This window comes from Ictidomys tridecemlineatus, unplaced genomic scaffold (assembly GCF_052094955.1).
Source record: "Ictidomys tridecemlineatus isolate mIctTri1 unplaced genomic scaffold, mIctTri1.hap1 Scaffold_349, whole genome shotgun sequence".
Taxonomy (NCBI): domain Eukaryota; kingdom Metazoa; phylum Chordata; class Mammalia; order Rodentia; family Sciuridae; genus Ictidomys; species Ictidomys tridecemlineatus.
In genome coordinates this window covers 309,896-327,664 of record NW_027522414.1, presented here as the reverse complement: position 1 = coordinate 327,664, position 17,769 = coordinate 309,896, and the positions used below count along the sequence as shown (strand labels likewise).

The window sequence follows — 17,769 nt, the reverse complement described above, 5'->3', positions numbered from 1 at the left end:
CCCGGGCTAGGGGTCCGGCCCAGGAGCCACGCCCCAGAACTGGAGCTTAAAGCTCCATGGTTAGGGAGGGCTGCCTTGGGTTAGAGGCTGCAGGCAAGGCGAGAGGGTAGGGGAGGGAAGGGAGGGGATCCGGAAGGCCAAGGTCAGCGCAGCACCCAAGTCCACTGACAGGTGTCAGGCTGCGGGTAGCCAAGGGTGCCCAGGCGAGGGGCAGGGCTGTGTTTCTTCTAGGGAGCTTCCAGGGCGCAGAGGCCAGCCCATTGCACTCCATTCCAGGGGAGTAGATCCTCCAGGCAGGGACCTGGACCCAAGCAGGGCCAAAGGAGGGCCCTGGGTGTGGAAAGGCTGCCAGCGCCAGCATGAAGCTGGGTGGCTGGCTGGGAGGGGTCCCGGGACCCACTGGAGGAGACCGGACTAGGGAGCCATGCCACCTAGGCCAAGGAGCAGGCAGAGAGCACAAGGGGAGAGAGGGAAGGGGAGGTATGGCGTCGCGAGGAGGAGGAACCTGAGGAGGAGGAGGAGGAAAGAGTTGAATGGGATGGGGGGCGCGAGAGGCACCAAGGGGAGCGCGCGGTATGGGGCCCTAGCAATGGGCCCGGGGTTTGACCCGAGGACCCGGAGCGATGCCACCCGACGCCACGGCACGCCACGCGACACGAGGATGAACCCGTGCTCAGGGGCCCGGCCCAGGGGCCAGGCCCCAGGACTGGAGCTTAAAGCTCCATGGTTAGGGAGGGCTGGCTTGGGTTAGGGGCAGCAGGCAAGGCGAGAGGGCAGGGCAGGGGAGGGAAGGGAGGCGATCGCGCAGGCCAAGGTCAGCGCAGGGCCAATGTCCACTGCCAGGTGTCAGGCTCTTGGCAGCCAAGGGGGCCCAGGCGAGGGGCAGGGCTGTGTTTCTCCTAGGGAGCCTCCAGTTCGCAGAGGCCAGCCCATTGCACTCCTCTGCAATCCAGGGTGGTAGATCCTCCAGACATGGACCTGGACAAAAGCAGGGCCAAAGGAGGGTCTTTGGTGTGGAAAGGCTGCCAGGGTCAGCATGAAGCTGCGTGGCTGGCTGGGGGGGGTCCCAGGACCCATTGGAAGAGCCAGGGCTAGGGAGTCAGGTAAAGGAGTCCAAGGAGCAGGGAGAGATTGCAAGGTCAAAGAGTGTAGGGGAGGATGTGGCGGGGCCAGGAAGAGGAAAGAGTGGAGTTGTGTGAAGGTCAGTTGCCCAAGAGCACCTAGGGGATCACATGTAGGATCCCAAGCAAGAGGCTTTTGGTTTGACTGAAGGACATAGAGTGAGGCCACCCTAAGGCACAGGATGCCATGCAACATGACAGGACGCCCTATGAACAAGTGCTCAGGGGCCATGCCTAGGAGCCAGGCCCTGGGACTGGAGCTTAAAGCGCCATTTTTAGGGAGTGCTGGCTTTGGTTAGGGGCAGCAGGCAAGGCAAGAGGGCTGGTGAGGGAAGGTCAGTGTATAGCCCAGGTCCACTTCCAGGTGTGAGTTTTCAGGCAGCCAAGGGGGCCCAGGAGAGGGGCAGGGCTGTGTTTCCCATAGGCAGTCTTCAGTGGCTGAGGCCAGCCTTTTGCACTCCTCTGCAATCCAGGGGAGTAGAACCTAAAGTCTGAGGTGAGATCTAGAGCCCAGAAGGGCCAAGAATGGCCCTGGGTGTGGATAGGCTGCCACAGCCAGCATGAAGCTTGGTGTCTGGGTGGGATGTGACCTGGGACCCATGGAAAAGCCCAGGATGGGGACAATCAGGTTGACCGAAGGCTCCAGGCAGTGCAGCGATCCCACAGCACCAGGGCAACATAGGGGAGGCCCAAAAAGAGACGCAAGCAATGGGCCTGAAATCCACAGATGGGGACAGGGCCAGGGTCCTGGAGATGAGTGGTCTGGGGCTACAGCAAGGAGCCAGGCCCACGTCTGGAAAGCCACTTACCAGGGCCCCCATCAGGCCCAGGGGATGGGAGGAAGGGAGTGGAGAGAGTGGAGTAGGTGGCGCAGGGGGGAGGAAGTCTCAAGGCCCAGGTCCACCTCAGGCTGTCTGGGGTCCTGGAGCATGGTCACAGGTCTGAGAAAGAGGATGTCTTAATTGTCTCAACTAAGGGGCCCAGGCATTGTCCCAAGACTATGTATCTAAGGAAAGGGTCTTGTCATCTAGACAAGGATGGGAATCTATGGCCATCAAAGTTGTACACAATGACATCGTAATTTTGTGAGGCCAAGTTTTTAAGACCAGGCAGTAAACATGTGGCAATGGGATAATGGCACAGGACTGGTGCAGGGAATATGAAAAAGGAATTTAAACGGGTCCAAAACAAGAAATCTAGGCAACAAGTGTAAGGAGCCAGTAACACCAAAAGGAAGAGATGCTGGGCATGGGGGGAGGGGGGGCTTATGTAGTATCTATCTGCACCTTCTCCGGAAAAAGGCCACAACTCTTGCATTGCCCAGCCACATCCCCATATCCAGTGCTCACACTGGCACTGTTCAGCTGGATCTTATTTCCTGCAAACATACCTACTGTGCACGTATGGCCTTTCCTCATAACCCTATTTCTCACACTTTCATGGTAGAGCTGAGAAGCCTGATTACCTGTGATGTTTCAAGCTCTGCTGGTGTGTCCAGTGTTCAGCCCCAGGTGTGACAGGAGCCCAGCAGTTCCATGACAATCCAATCTCAGCAAACCAAAAGTTCTAGGCAACCCCTACCCCGACCCAACCCCACCAGTATAAAAAGGAAGGATACTTACCATCTGAAGCAAGGAGATCTGGCTTAGCCACCAGTATAGCCCCTCAAGATGGAAAGGGCTTCTTCCTCATCATTTCAGTCACATGATTCTCACACATCAGGTACTGGCCAGGAATGGGTCAAACTGGCCCTTCCTGGAAGTCTGACATGCGAGACTTCCAGGAGCACGTCTTCTCCTCAAACCTCAGTTTGTTTGTGTGAGAATAATGCAAACCCATAAAAAATACTGAACTGTTGACAAAAGTTTTACCTCTGTGGTCCCAGTTACAGCCACATATGACATAACATTTCAGTCAATGAAGATCAGTTTATAAGTTGGTCCCATCAGACTAGATAGCCTAGTGATGTAGCCATCTTACTTTATGTGAGTACATACTCTGATGTTTGCAAATGGACAAAATTACCTCAGGATGCATTTGTCAGAAAACATTCCATCATAGAGCAACACCTTAAGTGGATGCCTGTGAACAAGCATCATTTTGTTCCTTTATATAAATTACTCTTACTTATATGCCTTATAATTAAAATTGTCTATTGTGCTCCAAAGAGAGGCTAAGGTAGAAAAGCTGCCTAAAATTTTACAGCCTGCTGCCTAAAGCTAGGAGTGTCAATCAGTGATTGCTTGCCTAGCTTGTACCAGGCCCTGGTTTTTAATCACGAGAACAAAACAAGTCCTAGAGCCTTAGTCTTCTAATTCCACCAACAATATGGGGCCACCAAACCAGAACAAATTCAAGTGAATTTGCTCTTTCTCATCTCAGATATGTATTTCTCTATGGTGAACATGTCAATCCTGTGTTGACTTCATAGGATGAATTCCCCTGCTGTAACCCTGCCTGTAATAACCTCCCTCATGTCTGCTCTTTATTGAGTCTGGGTTTCTTCTGATACTCTAGATACTTGGACAATACAAAGTCATACAACAAATTACATCATGAAACTCAGTTATAACAACTACATTATGCTAAAATAGAACCAATAATACAATCTGTTACTGTTTTTAATCTGGAAAGCCCATGGTTAAGGCAATGCCACCATGTTCCAGAGGTGAATGTTCATGAGAGTTCTGACATTACCAGTGGGTTGATCTATTAGTTGGCTTAATAATTTAAAGGGACCACAGTGAGGTGGTGAAAAGTATAGGCATATGGGGCATGAATGGAGGAAGTAAGTCATTATGGGTTTGGCCTTGAGGATAGTATTTGTCCTTGGCCCCTTCCTCTTCTACCCTGGTTCCCCACTGCCAAGAGCTGAGCAGCTTTCTCTACCATACTCTCTGCCATGATATTCTGCCTCATTTGGGTGCCAGATCAATTGTGCTAATTGACCATGACCGAATCCACTGAAACCATGAACCAAAATAAACTGTTCTTTCTCCAAGTTGTTCTTGTTTAGGTTATTTTGATCACAGCCATGAAAAACTGACATAGCATCTTTATATCTTTTTTACAAATTTTTTTACTTTTCAATGGACCTTTATTTTAATTATTGATATGTGGTGCTGAGAATCAAACCCAGTGCCTCACACATGCTAGGCAAGTACTCTGCCGCTGAGCCACAACCTCAGCCCTGAAGTTATTCTTAAAAATATTTATCAAATATATAAAACCTCAATCATATAACCACAAATATTGACTTAATAAAATTATTAGATACAACACCAGAAATGTACCACTTGCCTGAGACTGTGTTCCTCACAATTAATATCCTGGAGGCTTCAACCTATAGGAACTTGATGACAAGTATCAATACAAAAGTATTTTAATTTTTTAAATACATAACTGAAATTACCATTAATTTTAAAATAAAGGCACTCTGCTTATTTTTCTATGAAATGTTTATACTGAAAATATAAATGTTCCTCCCGGTAAGAAAATGTCCACCAAGTGGCTAAAAACATGAACCAATAACAAATGTATTCCTTAAGTACATCTTATCTTCATTTTTCTTGGAAAACCTATATTCAATCATTTGAGTTAATAGTCAATGGAAACTAAAGTTGATCATTCCCTTCCATCTTATAGAAGATAACACTCAACTATTACTAACACTTAAGCATAAAAACCAAAGTTCCTGAGCACTATAACTATATGGAATACAACTATTTTACTTCATTTCGCAAATGTTGCTGGTACTTAACCATGTGCCAGACATTACAAATAACTTCTACTGAATTTCCATTACACTCCTCACATGGGTCCATTATTTCTATCATTTTTGAAAACACACAAATTACCAAAATATTTATAACTCCCATATCAATATCATGCGGTCAATGCCCACAGGTCAAGTTCAAACTCCAAAGCAAGACAGACTACCAAGAAACCCACCAAGGGGCCTGAAACAAGAAAGAGGGTCCACCTGGTTGCAGCTCAGTGGGCCAGGACACCTAACACCACTTCCCTTCTAATTCCCTCTTCCAGACTCACTTTGCCCCCATCCACACAGCCCTGTGTGCATTTTCAGCAGCACTGACCCTAGGACTTTGTCCAGCAGCTTCTTCACCTCAGTACTCACAGTTTTTAGAGACCAGGAAAGGCACTGGCTGCAGCTGGGGAGATGCAGGAAGGAGGTGTGAAAAGTCCAGTTTCACTTGAAGTGTCAAAGCTGAAGGACAAATGCAAGAGCTCATGGATGGGAAGAATCTCAATATCCAATGTACTATCCACTACTTCCTCTTAATCCTCCTCAACTTTGTAACTTACTGCATCATCCACTAATTTCTTTCCTATTGCCAATCTCTCCCCCACTAGAACATATACCCTGTTAATGGCAGCATTTTTCCTGATAAGGAAAATACTGAAGCAAGGTCTCTGCAGTCTAATTGAAAAAGATCATGTTATGATTTGGACATAAAGTGAAAACTGTTAATGCAGAACTATTCAAAAGTAAAATGATTAAACTTAGAGCTGTGACCTAAATCAGTTCATCTTATTTTGAATAGAGTAATTGGGTGGTAATCATACACAGGTGGGGTGTGATTGAAGGAAGTGGGTCACTGGGTACCTATCTGGAATGGGTCCATATTCTCTATGGCCTCTTCCCCTTCCCCTCTTTCTGTCTCCTGGCCAACAATCAATGGGGCAGCACTCCTCCATCATGCCCTTCCACCATGACATTCTGCCTCATTTTGGGCCCAGAGCAATGGAGTACGTTCACCATGTACTGAACCTCTGAAACTAGTTCTCTTATCATGTACTTTGTAGTTAGTGATAAAAACCTGACTAACACAGGCCACAAGCCTTGTCTAGGGGAGGTGAAAGATACAGGAATGCACAGACTAGAAAATGCCTCCTTGGAGGGCCAACCAGTAAATAATTCTGCCTTGTAGGTCATCCAGTATGCTCCACTGCTCAACTCTGCTCCTGTGCCAAGAAAGCAGCCATGACTGTGTTCCAGTGAAACCTTACTTAGAAAAACAAGTGGCAGGCCAAATTTGATGCACAAAAAAACCATTTCCTAAATGAAGTAAAGTTCAAGTACACAGAAAAATGCCATGATTGGGTTGGGTGGATTGGTCAAACAGAAACAACAATGGCAGAGGTTTTAACAAGTCTAACAGTGACACAAAATCCTGAAAATAATGCCCCAGGCTGGGAGTGGTGGCTCCTACCTGTAATTCCAGCAGCTCAGGAAGCTAAGGCAGGAGGATTGTGAGTTCAATGCCAGCCTCAGCAACTTACCGAAGCCCTAAGCAATTTAATGAGACCCCTGTATCTATGTAAAATATTAAAAAAGTGTTGGGTAGGTGACTTGGTAGTTAAGCACCACTGGGTTCAATCCTCAGTAACTAATAAATAAATAAATAAATAAAAGAGGCCACATTGTCAGCTAGAGACAAGACCACAAATGTAAACATTAAGAACCTGAATATAACCTGAATCTAATATCGACCTCACAGCCTCAGGAACATATCTTGTAAGGTCAACACCCACTTAAGAGTTTAACACGGGTACAACTGAATTTTATAACCAGCCTCATGGCGGAGCTAAAGGACACAAGCTTTCAGGGACCAGACAAGAGTACTGAAGAACATTTCTACTACCTGATGGTACCTGCACCAATTACACAAAGTAGAAAATAAGAAAGAAAGAAAGAAAGAAAGAAAGAAAGAAAGAAAGAAAGAAAGAAAGAAAGAAAGAAAGAAAGAAAGAAAGAAAGAAAGAAAGAAAAGAAAGAAAGAAAATTAAAATTCATCATTTCTCATTCTCATGAAAATCATTAGAAAAATCACTGAATCAGCAATAACCTCATATAAAAGTCCCTTTCAGGGCTGGGATACAGCTCAGTTGATAGAGGGCTTACCTTGCATGCACACTGCTTTGGGTTCATTTCCCAGCACCACCACCAAAAAAACAAAACAAAAAAAAAAGTCTTCCTTTCACAACAGACATAAAATATTTAAATCCTCAGGAACAAACAACATAAAAAGTATGCAGATCGGGGCTGGGATTGTGGCTCAGTAGTAGCGCACTTGCCTAGCAGCAGCAGAACCCGGGTTTAATCTCAGCACCACATGAAAAAAAAAAAATAAGGCATTTTGTTGTATCCATCTATACCTAAAAACTAAATACTAAAAAAAATATGCAGAGCCAAACTTCAGTAAGGGGCACATGTGGTGACTGCAGGGACCACATGCCCTGCATGGGTCAAAAAAACATTAATTTTGGAAACAAGATGTCATAATGAATGTTAATTTTAATCAATATCACAAACTTTGGGAGTAAGATAAAGTTGTTGGAAAATATATTTAAAGAGGTATGGGGAAGGAGGCCAAACTTGTAATGACTTGCTGTGATATGTGGGAAGCCAGAGTGAATGCTTTGTCTATTTCTGGACACCACAGTCCTGTAGGAAAAGCAACCACACTTTTTTTGGTTGGAAGGGGGTGGTGAGGGCAGTGCTGAGGATGGAACCCAGGGTCACTCTATCATGGAGCAACACTTGTGGCCATTTTGATTTTGAAACAGCATTTTGTAAGTTGCTGAGGCTGGCTTCCTACTTGCAAACCTGCTGCTTAAGCCTTCCCAGTCACTAGAATTATAGGCATGGGCCACCAGTCCAGTCAGGTTCTTCTTCTAAGAAATCATTTTCTCCACCCTCTTACTCCTTAAAGCTCCTGGGTAGCCTTTTCAGACTCCAGAATTACAAAGGCTTGGAATAATGGCATCTTCTGTCCACCTGTTCATGGGTTGAGCCTGGAACCAGGGCAGAGGGTGGCTTGCTTTTGGTTCTAGGCCATATGTTATGTAACTATGAAATATTTCTAAATACTTCTAAAAGTTTGATGTTTGGGAGAGTTTTCCCTCCTTGCTAGAGCATGATGTGTTGCCAGACCTTATATGTCCCATCAGACTCCCCATGTGTCAGCCACTGATCTAAACTGCTGAGCTTCAGAAAATATCTCAACTTCAGAGTTTTGTCATACACCCTGAGAGCTTAGGTTAAGGTAGCGCCACCTCTGTCATGTGAAAGACCATGATATTTCTCTGAAAGCCTAGAGCCAAGAAGTGACAAGGCTCATCAGCTGCGAATTAATCTCAGAAGCCTCATCCACCAATACCACCTGCTATCAACTAGCAATTAGAGACCTTACCTGTTATCCTGACTGTCCACCAAGGTGGTCAAGCTGGCTTCTCCAAGAACTGCTCCTGTACAGGAAAATCTCAGCTTCAAGGACACTTTACTTTTCACAAAGCCTGTTTCCATATTAATTGAACAAGTGGGCTTTAAGAATTTTGGAAACAATTCATATGTGTTTAAAGTACTTCATCTATCTGCTGTATTCTATGAAGATTTTTCACATTATTCTCTCCCCTCTGAGCATGTAAACCTACACAACAATTGTCATTCTATTTCAATAAACTCTGATTCAGCAAATCATCTCCTCATTTCTGTCATATACAACAACTGGCTGCCAGCAGGATTTCATAATCCATAGAGGTAAATGATGTAACAAGGTTCAAATTTTAATTTCAATGAAAGCATAGAAAATAGAAATTGCATAGCATTCTTCTTCATGCTTAATATTCCACTGAATTTTCAACTTTGATGACCTGGGAATAATTCATAAAACTGGCACAAACTATAAGAATTCTGTGCCATGCTCACAAACACTTCTGTCAAATTAGTTGAGTAGCATAAAGCTGTTTTCACTATAACTTGTGATATATGCACTACTCAGTACCTTAAGATGATGGCATAATTGTTTTGGTTTTTTTTTTTGTTTGTTTTTGACCAGTAAGTATATAAAGGTAAATGAGTAAATTACTATTCTTAGTCTTTTCATTTTGAAATTTTGAAACTATTCTCTATCCTAAAAAGCTAGAAAATTTTAATTACTTATATATTTAGGTAACAGGAGTTTAACCTAGAGGAACTCAATCACTGAGCCACATCCCCAGCCCTACTTTGTGTTTTATTTAGAGATGGGGTTTCACCAGGTGTTTAGGACATTGATAAGTTGCAAAAGATGGCTTTGAAGTCATGATCCTACTGCTTTAGGCCCTTGAGCTGCTGAGTTTATGGGCATGCACCACGACACCCAACTAAGTTACCAATTTTAAATACATGGTATACATAAAACAATAGGTTGGAAGCCAGGAAGGGTGGTATGTGCATGCAATCCCAGTGAGGTGGGAATCTGAGGCAGCAGGATCACAAGTTTGAGGCCAGCTAGGAAACTTAGTGAAACCCTGTCTCAAAAGCAAATTTAAAATAACTGGGGCTATAGTTCCTTAGTATAGCACCCATATACCCCCACTCCAGAAAATTAAGGTATGAAGATATCCACTATCTACACCTAGTAAATTAAAGACAAACAATTTCAGATCACACAGATGGTTCAACTAGGACCTGTCTACATCTCAGAACAAGGCTTCTGTATGCGTTTTACAAGTATCTTTTCAGGTTTAAGACCTCAAGAATACACACTGCCTTTTATGAAAACTCAAACAACTGAGTGTTGTGAAGGTACATATCTCACAAGAAAAAATTACATACTCATGGGCTGATGATGAAATTTCCACATTCTTTATAGTCCTACTGCCACAGTCTCTATCAAATGCTTTAATACCTTGCTTAAATAAAAGCTTCAATTTCTTACTAAACCCTTAAAACAGAGACAAAAACCAAAGTTATTTAGCAAGCTATAAAATCATTAAAAAAAATGGAAAACCCCTGCCCCTTGTAATCCCAGCAACATGGAATGCTGAGGCAAGAGGAAAGCAAGTTCAAACCCAGCCTCAGCAACTCACAAAAGCCTTAAGCAACTCACTGAGACCCTAAGCAACTCACCAAAGTCCTGTCTCTAAATAAAATATAAGAAACTGGCTGGGGATGTGATGCAGTTCCTCTGGGTTCAATCTCCAGTACCAAAACCAATCAAACAAACAAAGATATACATACAATAGCAACACTCCTGTGAAAACATTACTACCAGCAAGGATCACCAATACATCTTATTATACAGAGATCACCACTGATTATCCTAAACACTTGAAAAGTCTTAATTAAAAACAGGAAAAGGCTGGGGTTGTGGCTCAGTGGTAGTGAGCTTGCCTGGCAGGTGAGGTACTGGGTTGGATTCTCAGCATCACATATAAATAAATAAATTTTTAAAAATGTCCATTCACAAATAAATATATACTAAAAACAAACAAAAAAACATGAAAGCTAGGCACAGTGGTAACCATCTGTAATTCCCTCTCAGACACTGGGAGAATAAGGAAGAAAGACAGAAAGTTAGTGAGCAGTCTGGGCAATTTAGGCCTATTGCCAGAATAAGCAATAAAACCTGCTATCGCTAAGCCAGGTGAGGTAGTACAAACCTAAGTGCCAGTGGCTCCAGAAGCTGAGGCAGGAGGATTAACAATTCAAAGCCAGTTTCACCCATTTAACTAGTCAGTAAGCAAATCAGTGAGACCATCTGTAAAAAAAAAATATTTAAAAAGGGTTGGGGATGTGATTCAGTGCTTAAGTGCCCAGGGGTTCAATGCCCTGTACATAACAAAACAAAAAATCTCAATGGCTGTAGCTCAGTAGTAAAACTCCCCTGGATTCAATCCCCAGTATCAAACACACACACATACACACACATACACACACACACACACACACACACACACACACACACACACCCCACAAGAGAATGAATATCCAACTTGTTTGTGAAGTACACACATTTCTAGCAACTCTCTAAAGTGAGGAAGGAGGAATCAAAGTTTGAAACCAGTCTTAGCAACTGAGGGAGACACTGTCTTAAAATAGAAAGCAAAAAAGGGCTGGGAGTGAGGCTCAGAGGCAGAGCACTCACCTGGCATGTGTGAGGCACTAGGTTCGATCCTCAGCATCACATAAATAAAATAAAGTTTGCTGCAGTCTGGCTGCGGCAAAATAACCGGAGGGTGACGAACAACTTGTGTAAGTTGATACAGCAGGACAGAAAGCCGTTTATTGTAGGATTACAGAGGTATTTATCCATTTTGCACAGCTTATCTTAATTAGTATAAACTAGATACATCAGTCAACAATAAGGAATCTCCACACTTAAAGGCTCGCTTTTGTTACTTCTCAAACCACTCCCTCTGGCATTTTGCCAGGCACCATCCAGACTTGTTTAGGAACTCTAACATTCCCCTTGCAAATTACCAGGTGTTATTTTGACTTGTTTACAGACTCTAACAAAAGTTATTGTGTTCACTTATAATTTTTTTAAAAAATTAAAAATAAAATAAATAGAAAGCAAAAAGGACTTGAATGTAGCTTAGTTACAGAGAATATCTGTGTTCTACCCCTAAATCCCTACAAGAAAAAAAGGAATGTTGGCCCATAAGTGCAGCTCTGAATTCAACCCTCACTCCCGCCAAAAACAGAGTACATATATTATTATTCATTAAATTGCTTAAGTGGGCTGGGGTTGTAACTCATTGGAAGAGTGCTTGCCTAGCATATGTGAGGCAATGGGTTTGATCTTCAGCATCACATAAAAATATACAAAAACAAGACAGAGGTATTGTGTCCATGTATAATCTAAAAAAATATTAAAAGACCTTGTTTGAGTTATAAAAATACTAGAAAACAAATATCTTTACAAACAAGAATACCCAGTTAGAACACAATGGGGGAAGACTCATAAGGAATAGACATGTTGGTGGTTCGTGCCTCCTTGCATGGGAACACTAGACACTTAACCCAAGGCCTCCACACATGCTCAACATTCACCGTATACCTCAGCACATAAATCAGCAATTGTTAAAAATATATAACCCCTAGGAATAAACTCACATGCAAACTCTACAATTATAAAACTGCAAAACTTTTCTGAAATTAGAAAAAAAAAATCACCCAACTGGAGTCAAAATTCTATTTGGATGAAAATCATAAGAAACACAAAAGCCTAAACATGGAACCAGAAGAAACCAGCCCGAAGTCCCACCTGCTCAGAAAGCTGAGACAGAAGGACAACTTGAGCCCCAAACTTTATCGCTAGCCTGCACAACATAGGAAGACCCTCTGGAAGAAAGGAAGGAAGGAAGAAAGAAAACAAGCAACAAATATGAAATAACTCTACTACGGAGCTGAGGCCAAGGAGGAAAAGTTTCAGGCTAGCCTGCTTCTAAATAAAAAATGAAAAGGGCCAGGGATAAAGCTCAGTGGTATATCACCCCTGGGTCAATTCCCTAGTTCCAGAAAATAATAATAATAATAAAGACATAAGACAGTTCACAAAGAATTGGACAGGCTGGCATAGTGGCACATATGAGCTTGGGAGGATGAGGCAGGAGGAGCACAAATTCAAAATCAGCGTAAGCAATTTAGTGAAGCCTTAAGCAACTCAGCAAGACCCTCTCTCTAAATAAAAATAAAAAAACTGGCTGAGGATGTGGCTCAGTGGTTAAACTCCCCTGGGTTCAATCCCCAGTATCAAACACACACACACAAACACAACACAATGAATGTCCAGCTGTTAAAGAGGTACACTCTTTTAATTAATCCCAGCAACTCTGCAAAATAAGGAAAGAGGAACCAAATTTGAAGCCAGCCTTGGTAAATGAGGAAGCCACTGTCTTAAAATAAAAAGTAAAAAGGGCTTGGGATTTAGCACAGTGGCAGACAAAATCTGGATTCAATCCCTAAACTACCAACTTAAAAAAAGAGTTGGCTGATGAGAGCAGCTCTGAATTTAATCCCCAGTTCCGCAAAAAATAGAGCCTGTAATATTATGATCCTTTAAATAAAGGCATAAGAATGCTAGAAAACAAATATCTTTATAAACAAAAATAATCAATTAGAACGCAATGGGGGAAAACTCATTAGGAATAAATGAGGGTTTGAAGAGTTGGGGGGAGGTTGACGTGATGATGAAGGTGAACGCTAGGCATTAAACCCCAGACCTCCACACATGCTCAACATTCACCCTATACTCTCAGCACAGAAATCAGCAATTGTTAAAAATATGTAACACCTAGGAATAAAGTCTCATGCAAGCTCTACAGTTATAAAACTGCAAAACTTTACTGAAATGATAAAAAACTTGACCCAAATGGAGTCAAACCTCTATTTGGATAAAAATCATAAGGAAAACAAAGACAAATGCCTAAACTGGACTCAAAAGGTACCAGCCTGTAGTCCCAGCTGCTCAGAAAGCTGGGACATGAGGTAAACTTAAGCCTTGAACTTTAAGGCTAAACTGGACAACATAGGAAGACCCTCTTCCAGAAAAAGAAAACAAACAACAACAATAAATATGAAATAACTTTACTTCAGAGGTAAGGCAGTAGGATGAAAAGTTGCAGGGTAGCCTGCTTCTATATAAAAAATGAAAAGGGCCAGGGATAAAGCTCAGTGGTAGATCACCCCTAGGTCCCATTTCTAGTTCCTGGAGAAAAAATAAATAATAATAGAACTATAAAGCAGTTCACAAACAACAGGATAAGCCTCAAAGCAAACAAACAAAAGATATATGTACAATAGTGACACTCCTGTGGAAACATTACTACCAGCAGCAATCACCAATACACTTACTATACATAAGATTACCATTGATTATCATAAACACTTTAAAGGAAAAGTCTTCATTAGAAAATGTGAGAGCCAGGCATAGAGGTGACCATCTATAATTTCCTCTCAGTCTCTGAGAGGGGAACTAAGGCACTAAAGCAGGAGGAATAAAAGTTAGAGAGCAGCCTGGGAACTCAGACCTTCTGCCAAAATAAGCAATGAAAATTGTCATGGCTAAACCAGGCAAGGTGGTGCACACCTGTAATCCCAGTGGCTCCAGAGACGAGGCAGAAGGATTGTGAGTTCAAAGCCAGCCTCAGCAACTTAGCAAGGCACTAAGCAACTCAGTGAGACCCTGTCTCTAAGTAAAATATTTTAAAAAGGCTGAAGATGCGGCTCAGTGCTTAAGAGCCCTGGATTCAATCCCTAGGGAAAAACAACAACAACAAAATGCATAGCTGTAGCTTAATGTTGAAACTCCCATGGTTTGAATCCTCAGTATCAAACACACACACACTCATTCACACACACACACACACACACACACAGGACACACACAAGATGCACGCACACACACACAGGATGCACTCACACACACACAAGGGAATTAATGTCCAGCTGGTTACAGTGGTACACTCTTTTAATCCCAACAACTCTTCAAACTGAGGAAAGAGGAATCCCAGTTTGAAGCCAGCTTCAGCCACTGAGGGAGACATTGTCTTAAAAAGTAAAAAGTGGGGCTGGGGTTGTGGCCTAGCAGGTGCGAGATGCCGAGTTCCATCCTCAGCACCACATAAAAATATTAGACAGGCAGTGGGTCCAACTACAACTAAAAAAAAGAAAAGAAAAAAAACTCAAAAAATGTAAAAGGGTTTGAGATGTATCTCCATAGCAGAAAAATATCTGTGATTAACCTCTAAATCCCCAAAAGGGAGGGGGGGGGGAAGCTGACCCATCTATGCATCTCTCAATTTAATCTCCAGTTCTGCCAAAAATAGAGCATGTATATTATCATTCATTAACTCATAAAAATGCTAGAAAACAAATATCTTTATTAAAAAGAATAACCAGTTAGAATACAATGGGAAAACTCATTAGGAACAAATAAGAGGTTGAAGGGTTGGGGGTGGCTGGAGAGCTGCTGCAGGTGAACACTAGACATTAAACCCCAGGAATTCCACACAGGATCAACATTCACCCTATACCTTCAGCACAGAAATCAGCAATTGTTAAAAATATATAACATTGGGCTGGGGATGTGGCTCAAGCGGTAGCATGCTTACCTGGCATGCATGCAGCACGGGTTAGATCCTCAGTACCACATACAAACAAAGATGTTGTGTCCAACGAGAAGTAAAAAATAAATATTACAAAATTCTCTCTCTCTCTCTCTCTCTCTCAAATATATATAATAAAACACTTAGGAATAAACTCTCATGCAAGCTCTACAATTATAAAACTGCAAAACTTTCCTGAAATGATGAAAACTTCACCCAACTGGAGTCAAACCTCTATTTTGCATGAAAATAAGGAAAATAAAAAACAAACGCCTAAACATGGACCCAGAAAGTACCAGCCTGTAGCCTCAGCTGCTCAGAAAGCTGAGGCAGGAGGACAACTTGAACCCCGAACTTTAGGACAACATAGAAAGACCCTCTTCCAGAAAAAAAACCAAACAACAACAAAAAATATGAAATAACTCTACTTTTAGAGGTGAGGCAGTAGGTTGAAAAGTTCCAAGCTAGCCTGCCTCTAAAAAATTTAAAAAGGCTAGGGATAAAGCTCAGTGGTAGAACACCTCTGGGTCTAATTCCTAGTACCGGCAAAAAAAAAAAAAAAAAAAAAGGACCAAAATCAATTATAAGAAAAGACTGGCTGGGCAAAGTGGCACACACTCCAAAATCTCAGCAGAGCTCAGGATGTTGAGGCAGGAGTACAAATTCAAAGCCAGTCTCAGCAATTTAGCAAGGCCCTAAGCAACTTAGCCAGACCCTGTCTCTAAATAAAATATAAAAAACCACCTGGGAAAGTGATTCAGTAATTAATCTTCCTGGGGTTCAAACCCCAGGACCCCCCCAAAATATAAAAAGACAAAAATGTTCTACCACACAGGTGCTGAACAAAATGCAAAGGAAGTCTACCTACCGAACCCACAGAAATGCAAAGACTCACAACCCTGTTGCTGGACCTTGGGTACTGACTTCAGCAATTTCACTTCCACAAACTCATTTTGAAGAGTTAGGGCCAATTCAACAAATATATTCCACAAACGCGCTTAAATAAGGGCAAATAATGTGGGCAAACTAGTGCCTGAGTAGATCCCAAGTATTCCGGAGCACAAGCCTAGAGGATACCAATTTTAGGCCAATCTCAAGCAAGTCAGTGATACCCTATTGACTCAAAATAAAAAGTAAAATAAATAACAAAAATGGACTGAGGGGGCAGGGATTGTGGCTCAGTGGTAGAGCGCTTGCCTACCATGTGTGAGATGTGGAGTTCAATTCTCAGCACCACATATAAAAAAGTAAAATAAGATTCATGACAACTAAAAATATATTTTGGAGATGTAGCTCAGCGATAAAGTAGTCCTAGGCTCAATCCCCATTAGCAAAACTAGTTTAAACAAACAGCAGCAGACTACTATGAGGAAATATCAGAGCTTTGGCTCATTCAGGCTTCTAAAACAAGACCCCATGGCATCTCTACCTTGCAAACAACCATTTATTTCTTACCGTTTTGCAGGGGTAGAAGTTGGAGATTGAAGACTGCTTCCAAATTGCTTAAGACACTTTCCTGCGGGCTCCTCACAAAAGGGAGAATCACTTTGGAACTTTCTTTACATAGCCACAGCTATATCCTGGGGTGTGGACTCCACCCCAGGGGTCAAAAGGTGGAAGGGTCCTCCCCCAGGAGATAAGTTTCAGCACACTAATGGCACACTTCTGGCATCACCACTCCCTCAATAGGGTGGAGTAAATTAGAGTGCATCCAAAGAAAATATCACTCAGCCTTTGGGAAACTATTAGACCATGAGGCAAACAAACTTTTCATGTTGAGAGACAACTAAGGAAATCCAAACACCACCAAACACAATACTAATGAACTACTGTTGATAGTCTTAACTATTTGTGAAAACTTAGCATTGAGAGATACACAATAGAACATTCATTGCAATGGTTTTGCTGGCCATGCATGGAGTACTATTGAAGAGGTGAAAAGTGGCAAAAGCACAATCTCTCAACTTTTGTGAATATTGAAAATGCTCCAGGGATTCCTTCTCAGTGAAGGAGCTCTCCCGCTCCCGTCATGATATGAGGCACTGGGTTCCATCCTCAGCACCACATAGAAATGAATAAATAAAATAAAGGTACTATGTCCATCAAAACTAAACATAAATAAAGTAAATAAATAAATACAAAAGAAAGAAAATGCTCCACTCTTTTTTTAAGTTATTCATGTTTCCATTTACTGATATGAAAAACCTTAAGACAAACTGGCACATAAGGCAGCAGGAAACAAGCCAGGTGCAATGGCAAAGGCAAAGGCATGTAATCCCAATGGCTCTGGAGCTGAGGCTGCAGGAGTGTAAATTCAAAGCTAGCCTCAGCAACATAGTGAGGTCCTAAGCAACTTTGCAAGACCCTGTCTTTAAATAAAAATTTTAAAATGGGCTGGGGATGTGGCTCAGTAGTTAAGTGCCCCTGGGTTCAATTCCAATTTATTTATTAGTGCCAATAAATGAATAAATAAGAATCAAAATTTTAAAATACCAGGGAACAAAATGTGAGTTCATTCAGGTAAATTTATGTGTTATATGTGCATAGTAAACAAAAATTCAGGGTGATAACCTCAAATTAACTTGAAAATATTAATACTAAAGTCACATTAGACTATGATTTCCATGACTACTTCCTAATGAGACATTTCTACATCACTTGAATTTAAAATAAACTCTGTTTTCACAATTTAGTAAAATATAAATATTTAATTTTCTAAATGATATAGAGGCACAAACATTAAGAAGCT

At 42.2% G+C, this 17,769-nt stretch overlaps 1 long non-coding RNA gene across 2 annotated transcripts; it reads right to left on the bottom strand.

Moving 5' to 3' along the window:
• Positions 1-1,206: 1,206 nt before the first annotated feature.
• LOC144373289 (uncharacterized) lies at positions 1,207-16,641 on the bottom strand. Of its 2 annotated transcripts, none has more exons than XR_013433011.1 (4): positions 16,476-16,641; positions 8,339-8,441; positions 5,260-5,349; positions 1,207-4,473 (listed from the first exon to the last, which is right to left on the bottom strand). It is a non-coding gene; the product is annotated as an uncharacterized LOC144373289 (long non-coding RNA). The 2 variants fall into 2 exon arrangements; XR_013433012.1 differs by having other exon boundaries at positions 8,339-8,393.
• Between the last annotated feature and the right edge of the window lie 1,128 nt (positions 16,642-17,769).